The sequence below is a fragment of the Miscanthus floridulus genome, chromosome 2 (assembly GCF_019320115.1).
Source record: "Miscanthus floridulus cultivar M001 chromosome 2, ASM1932011v1, whole genome shotgun sequence".
Lineage (NCBI taxonomy): Eukaryota > Viridiplantae > Streptophyta > Magnoliopsida > Poales > Poaceae > Miscanthus > Miscanthus floridulus.
In genome coordinates this window covers 180,203,552-180,218,783 of record NC_089581.1, presented here as the reverse complement: position 1 = coordinate 180,218,783, position 15,232 = coordinate 180,203,552, and the positions used below count along the sequence as shown (strand labels likewise).

The window sequence follows — 15,232 nt, the reverse complement described above, 5'->3', positions numbered from 1 at the left end:
ATGTTCCAAGAAAGAACAAAAAGAAAGCAATTCGGACTACCGGCCGGATCCCGCTGCACCTACGCGGCGGGGGCGTTCCGGGACACGCTCACGGCCGTCTACTCCCTGGTGCTGTCGGCCGGCGTCGTCGGATACCTCGTGGCCCACTTGGTCCTCGCCTCGAGGTCGTCGGCGGAGGAGGACAAGTACAAGAGAGGGAAGAGCGCGCCGGAGCGGCTCCGCAAGGTGCTCATGCTGCTGGCCACGTTCACAGCGAGCGTCACGTACGTCGCCGGGCTCAGCGCGCCGGGCGGCTTCTGGGACCACCCCGAGGACGGCCACCGCCCGGGCGACGCCATCCTCAAGGGAGGGCCCCACGACGCGCGCCTCAAGGCGTTCTTCGTCTGCAACACCACGGCGTTCGTCGCGTCCCTGGTCATCCTCGTCATGCTCCTGGAGAAGAAGCTCTTCTTCAGCCAGAAGGTGCGGTCCTATGAGATCTACGGCTTCATCGCCGTCACGCTCATCAGCCTCCTGGCGGCGTATGCTGCCGGCAGCAGCCGGCAGATTGACACGACCATCTATGTCAGCGCTCTGGTTGGTGTCGTTGCCGTGTGCATTCTCATCCAAGTGGTCTTTGTTTTGCTCTTTCAACAAGCAAATTCGAGTCAGGGGCAACAAACTAATGGCATTGGCAGGTACTGGCAGATCATATATACGCCTTGTTCACTGGGCTTATAAGGCGTACTTTTTTAGTCAACGAACAGTATTTTTCTCTCGCAACAAATCAGCCACAGCCCTGGACAGGGCAAATCCTTCTTCGTCGTCCCCTGCAATTTTGTGCAATTTCTTCGCTCTATCGCCGTTTTAAGCTCAGTATGCGAACTAATCACCGTTTTCTCTGCAATCTATCAGTGATGAGAGTCAACAGACTCAAGGTCCGGAAACCAGCAATGACAACAGTGGCAGGTACGGACGGAAGAACATACTGTCCTTTATCTTTGTATATACTCTGCAAATTATTGGAATTGCAGTATGCAAATCAATGACATTTTACTTGCAAATTTTTATTGGTATTTCTTTCACTGTCATTTATCAGCAATGAGCAGCAGCAACAAACTCAAGGTCTGCAAACTAGTAATGGCAATGCCAGGTACAGACTGGAAGAGCATAGTCTCCTGTTCCTACTCTCCAAGTTAAAACTAGCAATGTTACAGTATGCAGTTCAAAACTATTTCCCCTGCGATTTTGACGGGTTGGTTTTCACTGTCATTTATCAGTGATGAGCAGCAGCAACAAACTCGAACTAGTAATGGCAATGGCAATGGCAGGTACAAACAGAGCACATTTCCTACTTCCTGCTCACTTGCTCAGCATATTATTATTAGAGTGGGCATTGAACTATGAAATTTGATTCTGGTTTCTCTATACTTTTTGATGGATCTGTTTCTCTCTGTAATTAACCAGCGATGAGAATGAGAAGCAACAGAATCAAGCACTGGAGAAGGCTCGCTCTCTAGTCCTGCTGCTCGCCACTCTCGCAACGGCCATCACCTACCAAGCAGGCCTGAACCCGCCCCGGGTGGCCTCTGGCAGAGCGACGGCGGCAGCGGCAGCATCTACAAGACCGGCGATCTGATCCTCTTGACCACGAATCCCAGGCGGTACAAGGCGTTCTACTACTGCAACTCCGTCGCCTTCGTTGCCTCCTTGGTTGCCATTGTGCTGGTTAGGAAGAAGACCCTGCACCACCACAACGCGCTGGAGGCCGCCATGGTGCTGGACCTGTTCGGCCTCATCGGTGCCTACGCCGCCGGCAGCTGCCGGGACGTGAGCACGTCCATCTACGCCATGGCCCTGGCAGGTGTCGTGCTGGTCTACGTGGTGATACATGTCGTCTTGTTGACGCTGGACCACAAGGACGGCAGTGCGAGCGTGAGAGGGAATGATGAAGCTTCCGTTGAGGAGAAAAATGATGTGGAGGAGAAGCTCGTGGAGAAGAGGCGCAAGCTGCTCCTCTTCGCGATCTTGGCCGCGACCATCACCTACCAAGCCGGGCTGACACCGCCTGGTGGCTTTCTGGTCCAGGACGATAGCCATACCGGGCGACATGCCGGCGATCCGGTCCTGCTCAACAACTACCCTCGCCGTTACACGGCTTTCTTCTACTGCAACTCGGTGAGCTTCATGCTGTCCATCGCGCTCATCATCCTCCTCGTGAACCCCAATCTGTACCGTCCTGCCATTCGGAGCAATGCGCTGTCTGTCTGCACGGCGGCCGGGTTGATTGGAATCATGGGCGGCTACGCCGCCGGCTGCACGCAGCATCTGAAGACATCCATCTATATCTTCGCGTTGGCGGCAGTGGTCCTGTCCACTATGGTCTTGCTGGTTGCGGTGTTCCTTGTGAACCATCTGAGAAAACCAGAGGGCACTGCTAACAGCAGCAGAGCAGCAGTAAGAGAGGCACCCGGGGAAGAAGAAGAAGAAGCCAGTGCTGGTGCTGCTGGGGTGGAAAATGCCATAGGAGCCAAAGTTCGCCGTAAAGAAAAGAGGATACATGCCAAGCGCAAGTATCTGATGCTGCTTGGAATCCTTGTGGCGACCGTGACCTACCAGGCCGGGCTGGCACCGCCGGGCGGGGCGTGGCAGTCCAACGACGGCACTCACACCGCGGGCGACCCGGTGATGCACGACTACCGGAGGGCCCGGTACCTTGCCTTCTTCTACAGCAACTCCACTTCCTTCGTGGCGTCCGTCGTCGTCATCGTCCTGCTGCTGCCACTGCCAGAGTCGCTGCACGAGCACAAATGGTGGTGGCTCTGGCTCGGGGTCATGAACGCGACGATCGTGCTGGACCTGCTGGGCCTCCTGATCGCCTATGCCACCGGGTCCAGCAGGACGTGGAAGACCTCTGTGTATGTTTCCGCCCTCGTTGTCGCTGTGCTCGCCTATTTCGCCATACATGTGCTGCTGTCAAGCTGCGTCAGGAGAGGGAAGAAGACAGCCCCCGACTCTGCGTCCCAGGAGAACGGAGAGGGAAACGAAGCGGCAACAGGAGAGGTCCAGCTTGCTGAAACTGAGTGTACAGTGCAGAGCTGAATGTGTGTGCTGTGTGCAGTCTAGTACTTGACTACTTGTAGAGTTTTTTTTTTCACGATCGCGTGGTTGCACTGTTTTTTTGTTAAGTGTAGCGGTTTTGTTGATCCGTGTATTGTCCTTACTAAGTACTAACACTGACTTGCACAATTTTCCGAAGACATTATTCAGTATTAACACTCACTGACTTGTTCCTTTTTGAGAGAGATTCCTAGTCCCGGTAGCCTGCTTTCATAATGTCAGTACAAGCTCCGAGTATACCGATTTATCCCTTCCGTTACAAATGAGAGGGAGTTAGGGACCATAAAACATCGACCCTCTTCAACTCCGAGACCCATGTGAATAGAACTTAGTGCATACAAGTTTTCTTAGTATGCGTTTGGTTGCTTGTACATTCATGGATGGGATAGGACCACCCATGGATATGCAGTGTTTGGCTGGGTGGATCATTGGGATCAGAAAATCCCTCGATAGAGAATATACTATAAGATGCTGGATTTTCTGGTTTATAAAAATCTCGCAGACCAGTTTATCCACGTGTTATAATCTTTGTCATTAGTAAGTAAATTAAGGATTATTAGTATGTTATATTATTACTTAGTAATTATGATGGTAGGATTAGTTTTGATAAGTGCTAATACGTTGATTAGTGAATGTTTTCGTGTGCTAACTAGGTTATTAACGGTGCTAATTATCACATTTATTTTAAATTAGTGATTATCATGACAAAATTAGTATTAGTGCATATTTATCTGTGTCTAATTAGTTGTTGTTATTTTTAAATAAAATTAGTTAACTATTCTCATCCCATTCACTCTCGTCCCTCCACCCAAACAGAAAAATGACTCGTCCATTCCATCCAACCAAACATGCATCATGGATATCATTATCCCAATATACATGGATCGCCATATCCCAACTAACTTTGTTCCTTGTCTATTTCCGTGTTCGAACACTGGTACATTTTTTTTGGATTCATCCTTCATGAGAAGAAACAAAACCAATTTTTTCCATCGACCTATAGCTGGATTTTGTTTTTAGCCACGCAGATCCAAAAAAATTCTTTAACAAATAAATTATAGATACTAGCTGGTTTCAAAGGTGATTTTATAACAATAATAAAATTTGTTTATTTTTTAAATAATTTATTTATTTTCAGCGAGAACATTAAATTAGCACCAAATTTTTTCTAAAAATGTATCTATCTGTTGTGTTCCATTTGGAGTTATTAGTATTTTATCTATTTCTATTCCTTCTAGGCTACTACTCCCAAATTGTCATCTTGTACAATATTACCCTACGTCCCTTAGAACAGCTCCAGTGTAGTTTCAAACCGAACCATGGGGAAAGAGAAAAGAGAGTAAAAATCGATTTGACATTGGAGCAACCAAACCAAGCCAAAAGATCGTTTGGTTCGACGCTCAAAGCTGGTTCGAACAAAGGGAATAAAATATTGTACCGGCCGCTGAGATATGACGCATTGATTGAAGAAGATGAGAGTTAAAGCTGGAGAGAGATATTTAACAGCCGATGCTCACACTATATGAACTAAACCATTCTCAAAATCGTTTTTCCCAGGCCCATCCAGTCAGGTTCGGTTGGAACCAAACACTGGAGTTGCCCTTATATAGCGAGAGGTCAGGGTATAGCCGATCGCTAGAAGTCAGGGTATAGCCGAGAGGTCAGGGTTACAAAGAAAAGGGAGAAAGAGATGGTCCTACGTATCAACTAGTCTTCAGGAGAACCCTTCGGGCATGCGTTGTGGCGGGCGGTCTTCGCTGCTGTCGCCATCCCACCATGGTCGTGATGGAGATCATGGGAAGAGTCGGCTACGGACAGTCGTACCCACACCTGAGTTGGTGGAACATGCCCTCTATAGCAACTAGAGAGGCTCGTCTCATCTTCCTATTCTGCTTAGGATCTCTATAGGACGGGTGTCGTGCACTATGTAGTCGCACACGAGTTGTGCATGTAGTACAAGGGTGTGGGTGGCTATGTCTCGATGATTACGCCACATTAATCCTAACTTGCGGGAGAAGAAAAACCACTATCCACTTGGCCTCACACCAGTACGGGTAGGCCCCTTGTGGGAACCCGCATGGTACTACGGTTGGGTCGAGCAAACCTACCTCACCCCACTACGAGGTCGGAGGTTAGAACATCTCTTGTTCCCGAACATATGAGATATGAAGGGCCTAGATTCTGAGTTGTTAGTTTCGGTATGAGTACGAGATGTGATGGAATGGTATCGTCTGAGTTTTTTAGATGTGATGATCCCACTTCTTTATTTACTAGGATCATGTTCATGCGTCGCAACAAAAAAAAATACCAGGATAATTCGAGTTTGAATGTGTTGTCCAAATTGAATTTTGCCCATAGCTAAGAATAGGAGGGGCACGACAAGCATTAGGGGCCAAGTAGTCACCTGCAGTTATCCTAACTACGTTAGAAGTATCATCCTGCATGTAAGCTACTTGTTAATATTTAAAGGTAATATAATGTGATATAAGGCTAATGTAATGTCGACTAATATTTAAAGCTAATGTTTTGTACTAACTCGATTCTAAATCAAGTCGTTATATATGATATGTCTATATACATCTAAAACTATTATCTAGAAATAGAAAAGTCAGAACGATTTGAATTTGTTAAGAAAAAGGGTGGAGCGCAGGATGACCGTTTGTTTTCCGTTAGCAACATTAGTGTGGTGGGGCCTGCATGTCAGCCTATGTTCCACTTCTCTCCTTCCTGCCCGCAGCCACTCCCGCGCTGCTGCACGCCTGCTCCCCGCGCGGCTTGCATTGGCCCGTCACTGGCTGCTGCCCTCCCGCCCCGCGTGGCTTGGCCCGCCGCCGGCCGCTGTCCCGCACAGCTCGGCCGCCCCGCGCTGCTCGGCAAGCGCTGCCGCCGCCGCTGCGGAGACGAAGCCCGGGTGCTGGCGCGAGGGAATGGAAGAGAACGCAGCTCATCTGCGTAATTTTTGGGGTGGGCCTGTTTTGAGAGAATATTCTCTGGGGATGACTTGGTTCCAATTAGCCTCGAATCATTGTTTCAAAAAAAATTATCCTCGAATCAAATATCGAGACGAGGTGAGATTCTCCTTTTATGTCCCACTCCAACTCCAAATAATAATGCATGCTGATGGGAACATCAAAGTTGGTGGTGACTGATCGTAGTTAACATATCAATATTGGTCATGTTCGTTTGTCCTATAATCCGTATTTTTCAGCTTGTTTTTTTAGTTGAAATAGTATTTTTCTCTCACAACAAATCGGTCGGAACAGTGTTTTGACTTATTTTTTCAGCAAAGCAAACGGGGCCATTATTGATTCGACGCATATGTAGTTAGGCCTTGTTTAGCTACTACCCCTAAAGTTTACTTCATATCCCATCGAATGTTTGGACACATGCATTGAGTATTAAATATAGACTAAAAAATAACTAATTACACAGTTTGCGACTAATTTGTGAGTCGAATCTTTTAAGCCTAATTAATTCATGATTTGACAATATGGTGCTACAGTAACACATACGCTAATGACGGGTTAATTAGGCTTAATAAATTCGTCTCGTGGATTACTGACGGATTTTGTAATTTGTTTTTTTTATTAGTATCCGAACACCCCATGCGACACCCCCATGTGATACCCGATGTGTGTAACACCTCTGGTGTTACGAGCTCGCTAAGCACTGAGATTATGGCCTGAGAGATAGATCTATAAATATAGTGAGTTAGATTCGTAAATGCCTATATGTGTTAATGAAAAATCCTAACGCGAAGAGTAGAATAAGTAGTTTTAAACATTGGCACGAAAGCAATTTTTATAAATAAAAATACAATACGACTTTTATATAGTACTTAAATAAAATTCGAATTATAAGTTTAGTAGATGGAAATGCAACTTTTGTTTCTGTAAATAAATGTTGTTCAATAGTATTTTTGATAGCTCAAGGATTGAAGTTGGAATTTAATTCCAGCCTCAATAACTAAAATGATCAAGGATTGAAGTTGTAATTTAAAAGAGTCCTTTCCACCAGTTAACTGTTCGCATTGCTACTGTCAAAGAGGAGCAAGAGAGAAGAAAGAGTAGCTCGTAGAGCTGGGAAAATGTGCCGAAGAGAGTGGTTTAGGCTTCCGGGCTCACAGACTTTGCTAACAAAATCCCAGAGGAAGGCTTACTAAATAGAGGAGTAAAATAGGAAAAGGCATACCAAAGATTTTTTTAATGCCTTTTCCAAGAATTGATATCTTCCTTTTTTAGGCAAATATCTAACCACAGAAATAGGACCGTTTTGGCATTTAAATTTTGATTAAATTTCTTAAATATTAGATTCGTGTTTTTGCACTGTTGGGTGTACCAAGGTGAGTACATGAGCATGGTGTAGGTCGAAGTCGTGTTGGAGATCATGTTGCTCTCGTAAAAATTGCCCAAACTTCGTTAGAACGCGTTGCGGTCAGGTTTTGGCACTCCGTTCGTGATTCAGCGCCTGGCCTGATGAACCTATTTTGGCGTGTCTCTATTTCTCTCGGTAGTTCATCTAAGTTTGTGTTTGATGCTCCTTGGGATAGCCTTTAGGAACCTCTTGAGCCTTGGCAAATTGGTTTGGTCTCAACCGAGATGGGTTGGTTTTGGTCGGAGCTTTAAAATTCATGCACAGCATTAGTTCGGCCGTTCGGCCCTGTGGCCGCGGTCACCGCGCCCTTGCCCTGGCGTCGTTGTGTTCGGTCGCGCTATGCGTCACTGTGTCGCGCAAGGGCCGGCTACAGCTATTCCGCACGCCAGTGTTAGCCGCCCCTGGCTAGCTGCTGCCTGGGCGACGCCGTCATTGCTACCGTGTCGCCCTAGAGCTGTCCCTCCATGTTCGTGCCATTGCAACTGCCGCCATGCCGCTACGCCGCGCGCAGGGCCGGGCCAGTGCCTTGGCGGCCGCCGTTGGTCGACATGGCGCTCGCTTTGTCCCTCGTTCCACCTACCACGCCCGTCTATGCCTTGGAGCCCTACCGCCGTGTCACAATGGTGGCCGACCGTAGAAGCAATGGGACGTTTCCCTGTCGTGCCTTGCTTTGACTCACTAGCCATCGTGGGTGAGCTCCGCTCGCGTTCGGTCACTTCGGTTCAAACGCGTCACGCCGATCTTATAGGTCTCGTCTCCTGTGAGCATGTGTGCATGCTGCTGCTAACCGAGCCGTGCCGCTCTGTTTTAACCCACTCGTGCGCCTTGTCCACGACATAGCCTGTCCAGAGCACCACGTCGCCGCCCACTGGTCCACCTAGCTCTGGGCGTTTGCAGTTCGGGCCTTCACGCATGAGAGTGGCTTAGGAAGTCAATTGGGCGCTCCATCTTCCTCATCCTCGGCCAAGCGCTATCGACGGCCAATTTGGCGTTTTCTCGCCGCCGGCCATGAAAGCCGCCGCAATAGATGGGCTAGGGGTAAGTCCCAATATATGGGGAGAGATCTCCAATTGGTGTTGTCTCTGGACTCGCCTTAACTCCCTTCACCCGATGCTCGCATTGCCTTGGCCTAGCAGCTCATCGATGGTGCGGTGACATGATGGTGTCACACTCGAAGCGCCACCGACCTCACTGCACGCACATGGCCAGTCCTCTTCGGCACTCCTCTGCCTCAACTACCGCAGCAGCGGGCACCACAGTGAGCCACTAATACTCATCTACCACCCCTACTCTACAGAACGCGCGTAGTTTAGTCGGAACAGTCACGCCGCCACACGGTTTTGCCCGTCGTCGAGACTCAGCTTTGGTAGTGCACCGTTAAGCTCCCAACCACCACCCGCCCTTACGTGTTTAGCCATAGAGCCCGATCGGCCTCCCTATCTCATCAGAGTGTCGCTAGGTTAACCGGCGTAACCGTTGTGGGCCATCGGTGGCCTACACCACCACGCGCACACGCTAGGGGGCGAGCCGTTGTAAAGATAGGTTTTAGAGCGTGTTAGATGCAAAAGCGCGTCTCTTCTGCAATAGTGCACATGGGGCCGCGTAATAAATGAACAGATCAAGGTCTTTTCTACAAAATAGCCATGGGCGCGTGGTCTCTCGTCATGGGCCGGCTTGCTACGCGCGTTCCGCGTAGGCCAAGTTGGGCCACTAGGCCGAATCATTTGGCCACCGGCCCTTTTCATTTTCTTGAGCATTTTCTAATTTAGTTCTAAGAGAAACTTGTAAATTCAATATCAATTTGTGTAGCTGACCAAAAATTGTGAAACCAATTTTGTTAAGTTCCTAAAATCATGGTCTACTTGTTAGTGTATTTTGTTCATATAGTTGTGTATTATTTGTAGGGTTGCTAGAATTATTTTGAAATGCATAGTTTTAATAAGACATGAAGTTGTAGGAGTTTTTGTGATAAAATGATGATATTGCTAGCTTTGGAAAATTTATAGTAGTTTCATAGTTTTGTTATGTGCTCTCTGTAATTTTTGTAGCTTTAGAATAATTAGTTTGCTAAGGTAGCTAATGAGCTCTAGTTCGATTATATATTAAATCAATGAAATGGATAAAGAAAAGCACCTAGGGATTTTATAACTAAAACATTGTGGGAAATTAGCGCCTAGTTCGACAACCGTAGCCTAGCACGTTAGAGCTATCTCATTAGCTTGCGAGGCGGAATCAAATTTCTAAGAGTTTCGGTTATCGTTGATTATTTACATCTATGCGTTGCATCCACGTATATCATAATAGGGACAACGATGGATCGTGGAGATGACCGAAGTAGCGGAAAAGATGTTGCCTTGATGATCGTGTCACCATGATGAAATGCTAACTTTTGGTTATATCTTACCCATGCAAGCCCTGGTGCATAACCCCTATTATTCTGCACTTTATTTTATGCTTGTGCATTAAGGTTAAGGAGTTGAATGAAACCCACTTGCATATATATATATATCATTATCCTATGAGTCTTACTAGTATGACAGTGTAACACCCCGGTGTTACATTGTAATGTTTTGCTTAAACATTTCATAAGCATCTGAATTATGTGCATATGTGTATGACATAAGGTATAACTCGATGTTCGACACTTGAAACATTCGTATGAAACATGAGTCCGTGGTTACATTTCATATAATACTGTGTAATCGCATTGTTCTGGAATCTAAAAGGGCTAAAAGAACGTGTAGCTAATGGCAATAAAACTAGGTGTGGTCGGACAAGGTTAGCTGGCTAGTACCTCGAGTAGGCTGGGTTTGGATTCTGACGCGGAATCGTTCGTTTCAACGTCGTTCGCGTAAGTTTCGGAAGTGGCCAACGATGCCACTTTTGGCAAACTCTGTGGAATGATTGGCTTAAGAAGTAGCTCGATGTAATGACTGCGGTTGATAGTTTGATGAACCTTCTTGTGCATCGAGCAATTAGTTTAGCGATTGAAGCATTGCGTGCAAGGTTTCTTACTGCTTTAAAAAGCGTGCAAGACACCTAGCTTAAGCCCTAGGCGCGGTCACCACCTGCTGCTGGTGTGCCAGCACCCACTGCGCCGTGCACGCGCACGGCCTGTGCGTCCTGGCCGCCTGCCCCGCTGCTGCTCGCCTGCCGCCATGTCTGGCTCGCCCTACGCGCCGAGGCACAGGCTATGTCTCCTTGCCGTCGGGACGCGACGCACACGTCTTGCTCTGCGCTGCCTTGGCCGGGAGCGCATCGAGCCTGCGCTACACGTCGCTCGTCGCCACGCCAGTTCTGCGCCGTTGACATTGCTTTGGCTGCTTGTGCGTTGGGCGACAGTCTGCCCGCCGTCACATCGCGTCGCACTCGCGCTGTGTCCCTTGTCGGACGCTGCCCGCTACATTGCCGTGCTGTTGCCTCATCGGCTTGCTGCCACGCCTTACTGACTGGCGCCTGGAGCCACGCCCTGCTGCTTCCCCATGGCCGTGCACGCCAGTAATTATTTTGATGACCACCGTAGGTCCGAGCCAAGCCACGCCATGACCTCCCCTGTCTCCACTGTCTCCTTGGCCACCGTGACGATTCCCCCAATTCGCCTTAACCGTAGCAGTAGACTCCAATTCATCTTAGGCTTGGCTTCGTTAGGCATCTGGCTGCATCCCATCCCCACCTTACTGTGTGTGTCCTTGCACATGGCCGGAATTTCATAATTCCGCATCACTAGCTCCATAAGGCTGAGCGGACGCCCTCCAACGGCGAGCCAGCCACGCAGTGCATCTCGTAGCGATTCAGTGCACCCATAGTCTCGTAGTATCCTCCTGAGCACCCTGTGCACCTCAGCCATAGCATCGCAGTAGGCCAGCCCCCACCGCCGTGGTAGTGCCACCATCGGGCACCGCCACACCACCGCAAGCACACGTGGCCAGCTTTGCTTAGACCACCTCTGACCGAACCGTCAACACGAAGGTATCCCTAAGTACTCCCTGGTGCTCACTGGCTCATGTGCTGGCTTTGCCTCTGTTGTTGCTTATGGGAACGCGCCCGCCTTTGTAGGTCAAGGGCCACCGCCGGGGAGGGAGTTCGTGACTGCGCCTCTGCTCGCTGTGTCGCCTCCAGTAGCTCCTACTTGTCATCAAGGTACCTATCGACCCCTTAGGTAGGCAGTAGAGGTTCGGGTGAGGCCAGCGTGGTCCTCTAGTGCCCGCGCCGTTGCGCCGGTGCGCGCCCTAGGGGCCAGGGACTTAGTCGCGGTGAAGACGTAGAAGTGGGAGGGTGCAGATGTAAAATGGTAGACTAAGGGAATAGTGCTCGAGTGCTCATGGAGATTACCGAGTATGTCGGGGGTGTTCGTGCATATTTGCCGACGCGCGCAGGCCTTTCCCCATCGTGGGCCATTGGCCGGCTGGGCCATGCCTCCGCGTGGGCCACGAGGTGGCCTGCTGTCACGCATGAGCGGGATGACGCGCTGGACCGAGCCGCGTGTTGTGGGCTGACGTAAGAGGATTCGGTTTTCCTTATTTCCTAGAAATAGAAATGCTTATTTATTTTCTGTTATGAATCCAACTTTGATAAATCGTAGTAAATTGCATGGTTGCCCAAAAATAGTAAAACTAAGTTTGTTAGGTTCACAAAAATGTCATCTACCCGTTATTACAGTTAGTTCACCATTAGCTGTTAGGATGGTAGGCTCATAAGATTTAAGTAGAAAGCTTAGCGTTATATCAATCAATAATTGCAAGAATTGTTATGGCAAACCGACAATAGCTTTAGCTTCGAAATTGTTACAGTAGGGTCATTAGACCTTTATATACTTGCTGTAAAATTGGTAGCCGTAGAGCGAGTTTCTTAATAGCGTAGTTATTATCTTTGCTTTAGTGTATGTATCATAAATTGGCATTAGGAGTAGGAATATCCGTAGTCGCCGTAAGAATGTGTGTCACGTTCATACTTGTTAGTGGTACTGGTATGTAGCTTAGACTTTAGTGGGTAGATCTCACTTAGTAGTTTAATAAATGTACTTTTAAGCGAAGAGTTGTTGTTGTCATCTTATTAAGCATTGCATCATCATTTCATGTAGATCACGAACAGGTAGACTTTGTACCTGTCTACGAGCTAGAGTATGACGAGGTGATCGAGGAGTATGAGGAGGAGCTCTTTGCATAGGAGGGAGCCCAGGAGCCTATTGGTACTGACTTTGCTGACTTGGCACCTGCCCAAGGCAAGCCCCGGTGCATAACCCCTATTTTCAAATGATCACTGAATATATTATATGATATGCATTTATGTTAAAGGCATTTTATAGAAACTACATGCATAAATATATCCACCATGAGTCCTACTAGTACAGGTCGAGTAGCTGCTATGCTTAGGATGTCGGTAGCGTGAGTAACCTACCGTTACTCGCAAATAGGTGATTAAACTATGATATCATGATGAAATAATGAAAAGGAAAATGGTGACTGGACATGGATGTGGATTGGGTACTGGTGGGTGTGAGGGGTTGTGTCCTGCGGCCAACAGGGCATAGCCCGGTTACACTTTTTCCCTGTCTGTGTCGATTAAGGACCAGTCGTTGCATATGACTCTAGGCAAGTCATAGATTATTGTCCCGAGCACATACTTGGGTATGGGCGCAGGAAAGGCTTGATGCTCTCTTATCACGGATCCAGCTCTTTCCAGACCGACTGATGGGAAGAGGAGGTGGTGGAGGTCCTTGCACCGCACTGAGTCCAGGACTCAGAGGCGGGGGCTTGGAGTCCAAGTTTGGACGGGGACCTAGACACCCGGGACAAGAGAGTGGTGGGTTAGTCCTGCTTGTGCCTAGGGTACAAGCAGGGCATGTGTCTTCGGGGCACCCAGTTGGGCACATTGATTCACGAATCGTCGGGTTATCCGGTACGGCTTGTCTGTGGTTTAGCACCGTAGTAAGAACTAGAAGTGGAAAAGGTGAAGGAACAGTATCGATTGCTCAACTCTTGCTTGAAAGTAGCATAGGTGCTTATATAGATTGACTAGATAAAAACTTAATATAGCTGATGATAATAATGTATCAATAAGGACTCACTATTAGTATTGCTTTTGCTAAAAGAGAACCAGCAACCATAAAGCCTAGCATATTCCTTAGAGTCAGGAAAGTATTCCCACGGATCGGATAAGTCTTGCGAGTACATTGTTGTCGGTGCTTTGGAACCAGGGGTCCCTCAACCAACGAGTGAATTTGTGCTGCGTGCTCCTAATCCCGGATGGTGATGCAAAGAGACACAAGGTTTATACTGGTTCAGGCAATCGAGGCCCTATGTCCAGTCCGAGAGATCGATCTTGTATTCCTTGCACCGGAGTGCTCGTAGTAGGGGGTTACAAGCTAGGTGAGAGAGGGGGCTAGCCCCAGGTCTCGGCGAGGGTGGTGCGGGCTGCTTGAGGCATTGTTCTCCACCAGCGTAGCAGAAGTGTCTAGTTCTATCGGTGTGTTCGTCCTCTTTTTCTGTCGCCCCCTAGAAATGGCCCCGGTCCTTCCCTTTTATACTCCAAGGGAGAACCAGGAACCTACATATGTTGCTACATAGCGTTCTAAAAACGGGGGTGGCGTGTCCGAGCCCTGTAGCCGGCCACTGTTGTGGCATGGTCGACGGAGTGGCCCCGTCCTTGTCGTGCAGAAGTGACGCGCCGGTCATACTCGATCTTGTGCGTCGTGGGGCTCCAGTACAGCTTGATGCAGGACATGGCGGGCGACGTGCTGGTCACCGTGTAATGACGTCGTAGTGGGCAGCGGTTCTGTAGGTGCCGAGGCCAAGCCATCGCGGGGGGCGTTGGCGGACATGGGTCCCTAGGCTGTCGAGCCCCTGAAGCAAACCGCCGAGGCCCTGGAGGGAATTATTGGTCCTGGGTACTGATTCCGAGGCCACAGTAGCCCAGACGTGGCTTCCCACGCCGCGTTGTCCTCGGAGCAGGGGTTGGCAGCACAGTGAGGCATGGGCGTCAACCATGTGCATGGTGGTTAGTACAGTGGCGGGTAACCCCTGCCCAGTCCTGCCTCCTGTCCCATCGGCCATTCTGCTGTACTGTGCCGAGCATGCCGTTGTCGTCAGGGGCAGCAGTTGGCTGAGTTGATGCGACACGACGTTTTGTCAGAGGGACGGGAGAAGGAAGAGGCATCGGAGTGCTGCCGAGCCTGCCTTGCGCGAGACGGAGGGTCGGTGGCTCGGCCGAGGCCTTTGGCGGGGAATCGCTCGGGGTCAGTAGTGAGGGGGCCTCGGGCGAATCGGAGAATCGGCCGAGGCCCGTGGCGATGGGCCTCGGGCGAGTCGGAGAATTGGCCGAGGCCCTTGGAGCCTCGGGCCAGTCGGAGAATCGGCCAAGGCCGGCAGCGTTTAGCTGGTTTCGATCTTTACGAAGTCTAAGCAGTTGTTTTTTGGGTCTTGCTTAGGGTACCCCTTCTCGCGGTACCCGACAATTGTGTACTCAGGGTTTATTTACCCCTATTGCAGGTGATGCTTGAGGAGTTCCTTGTGTGGAGGATCCATCTAGTGGGCTCAGATGGAATCCTCGTTATCTTATCGCTAGATGTTATCTTTTAATATTCCGTTGTTTATCATTCCGCACTCTGTATTTGGTATTGTAATAATGTACCTTTTAAGAAACTCTAATGTATGAGATGGACTTGTGTTGTAATTCGTTCTCATTATTGGATCCTTGGGAAAAATATGGATCTTTCGGGTTCTCCCTTGGGGTGTGTCCGATGGACACCGCTTGCTGTAGT

At 49.0% G+C, this 15,232-nt stretch overlaps 1 pseudogene; it reads left to right on the top strand.

Moving 5' to 3' along the window:
- On the top strand, positions 1-3,081 carry LOC136537531 (uncharacterized; annotated as a pseudogene).
- The last annotated feature ends 12,151 nt before the right edge of the window (positions 3,082-15,232 follow it).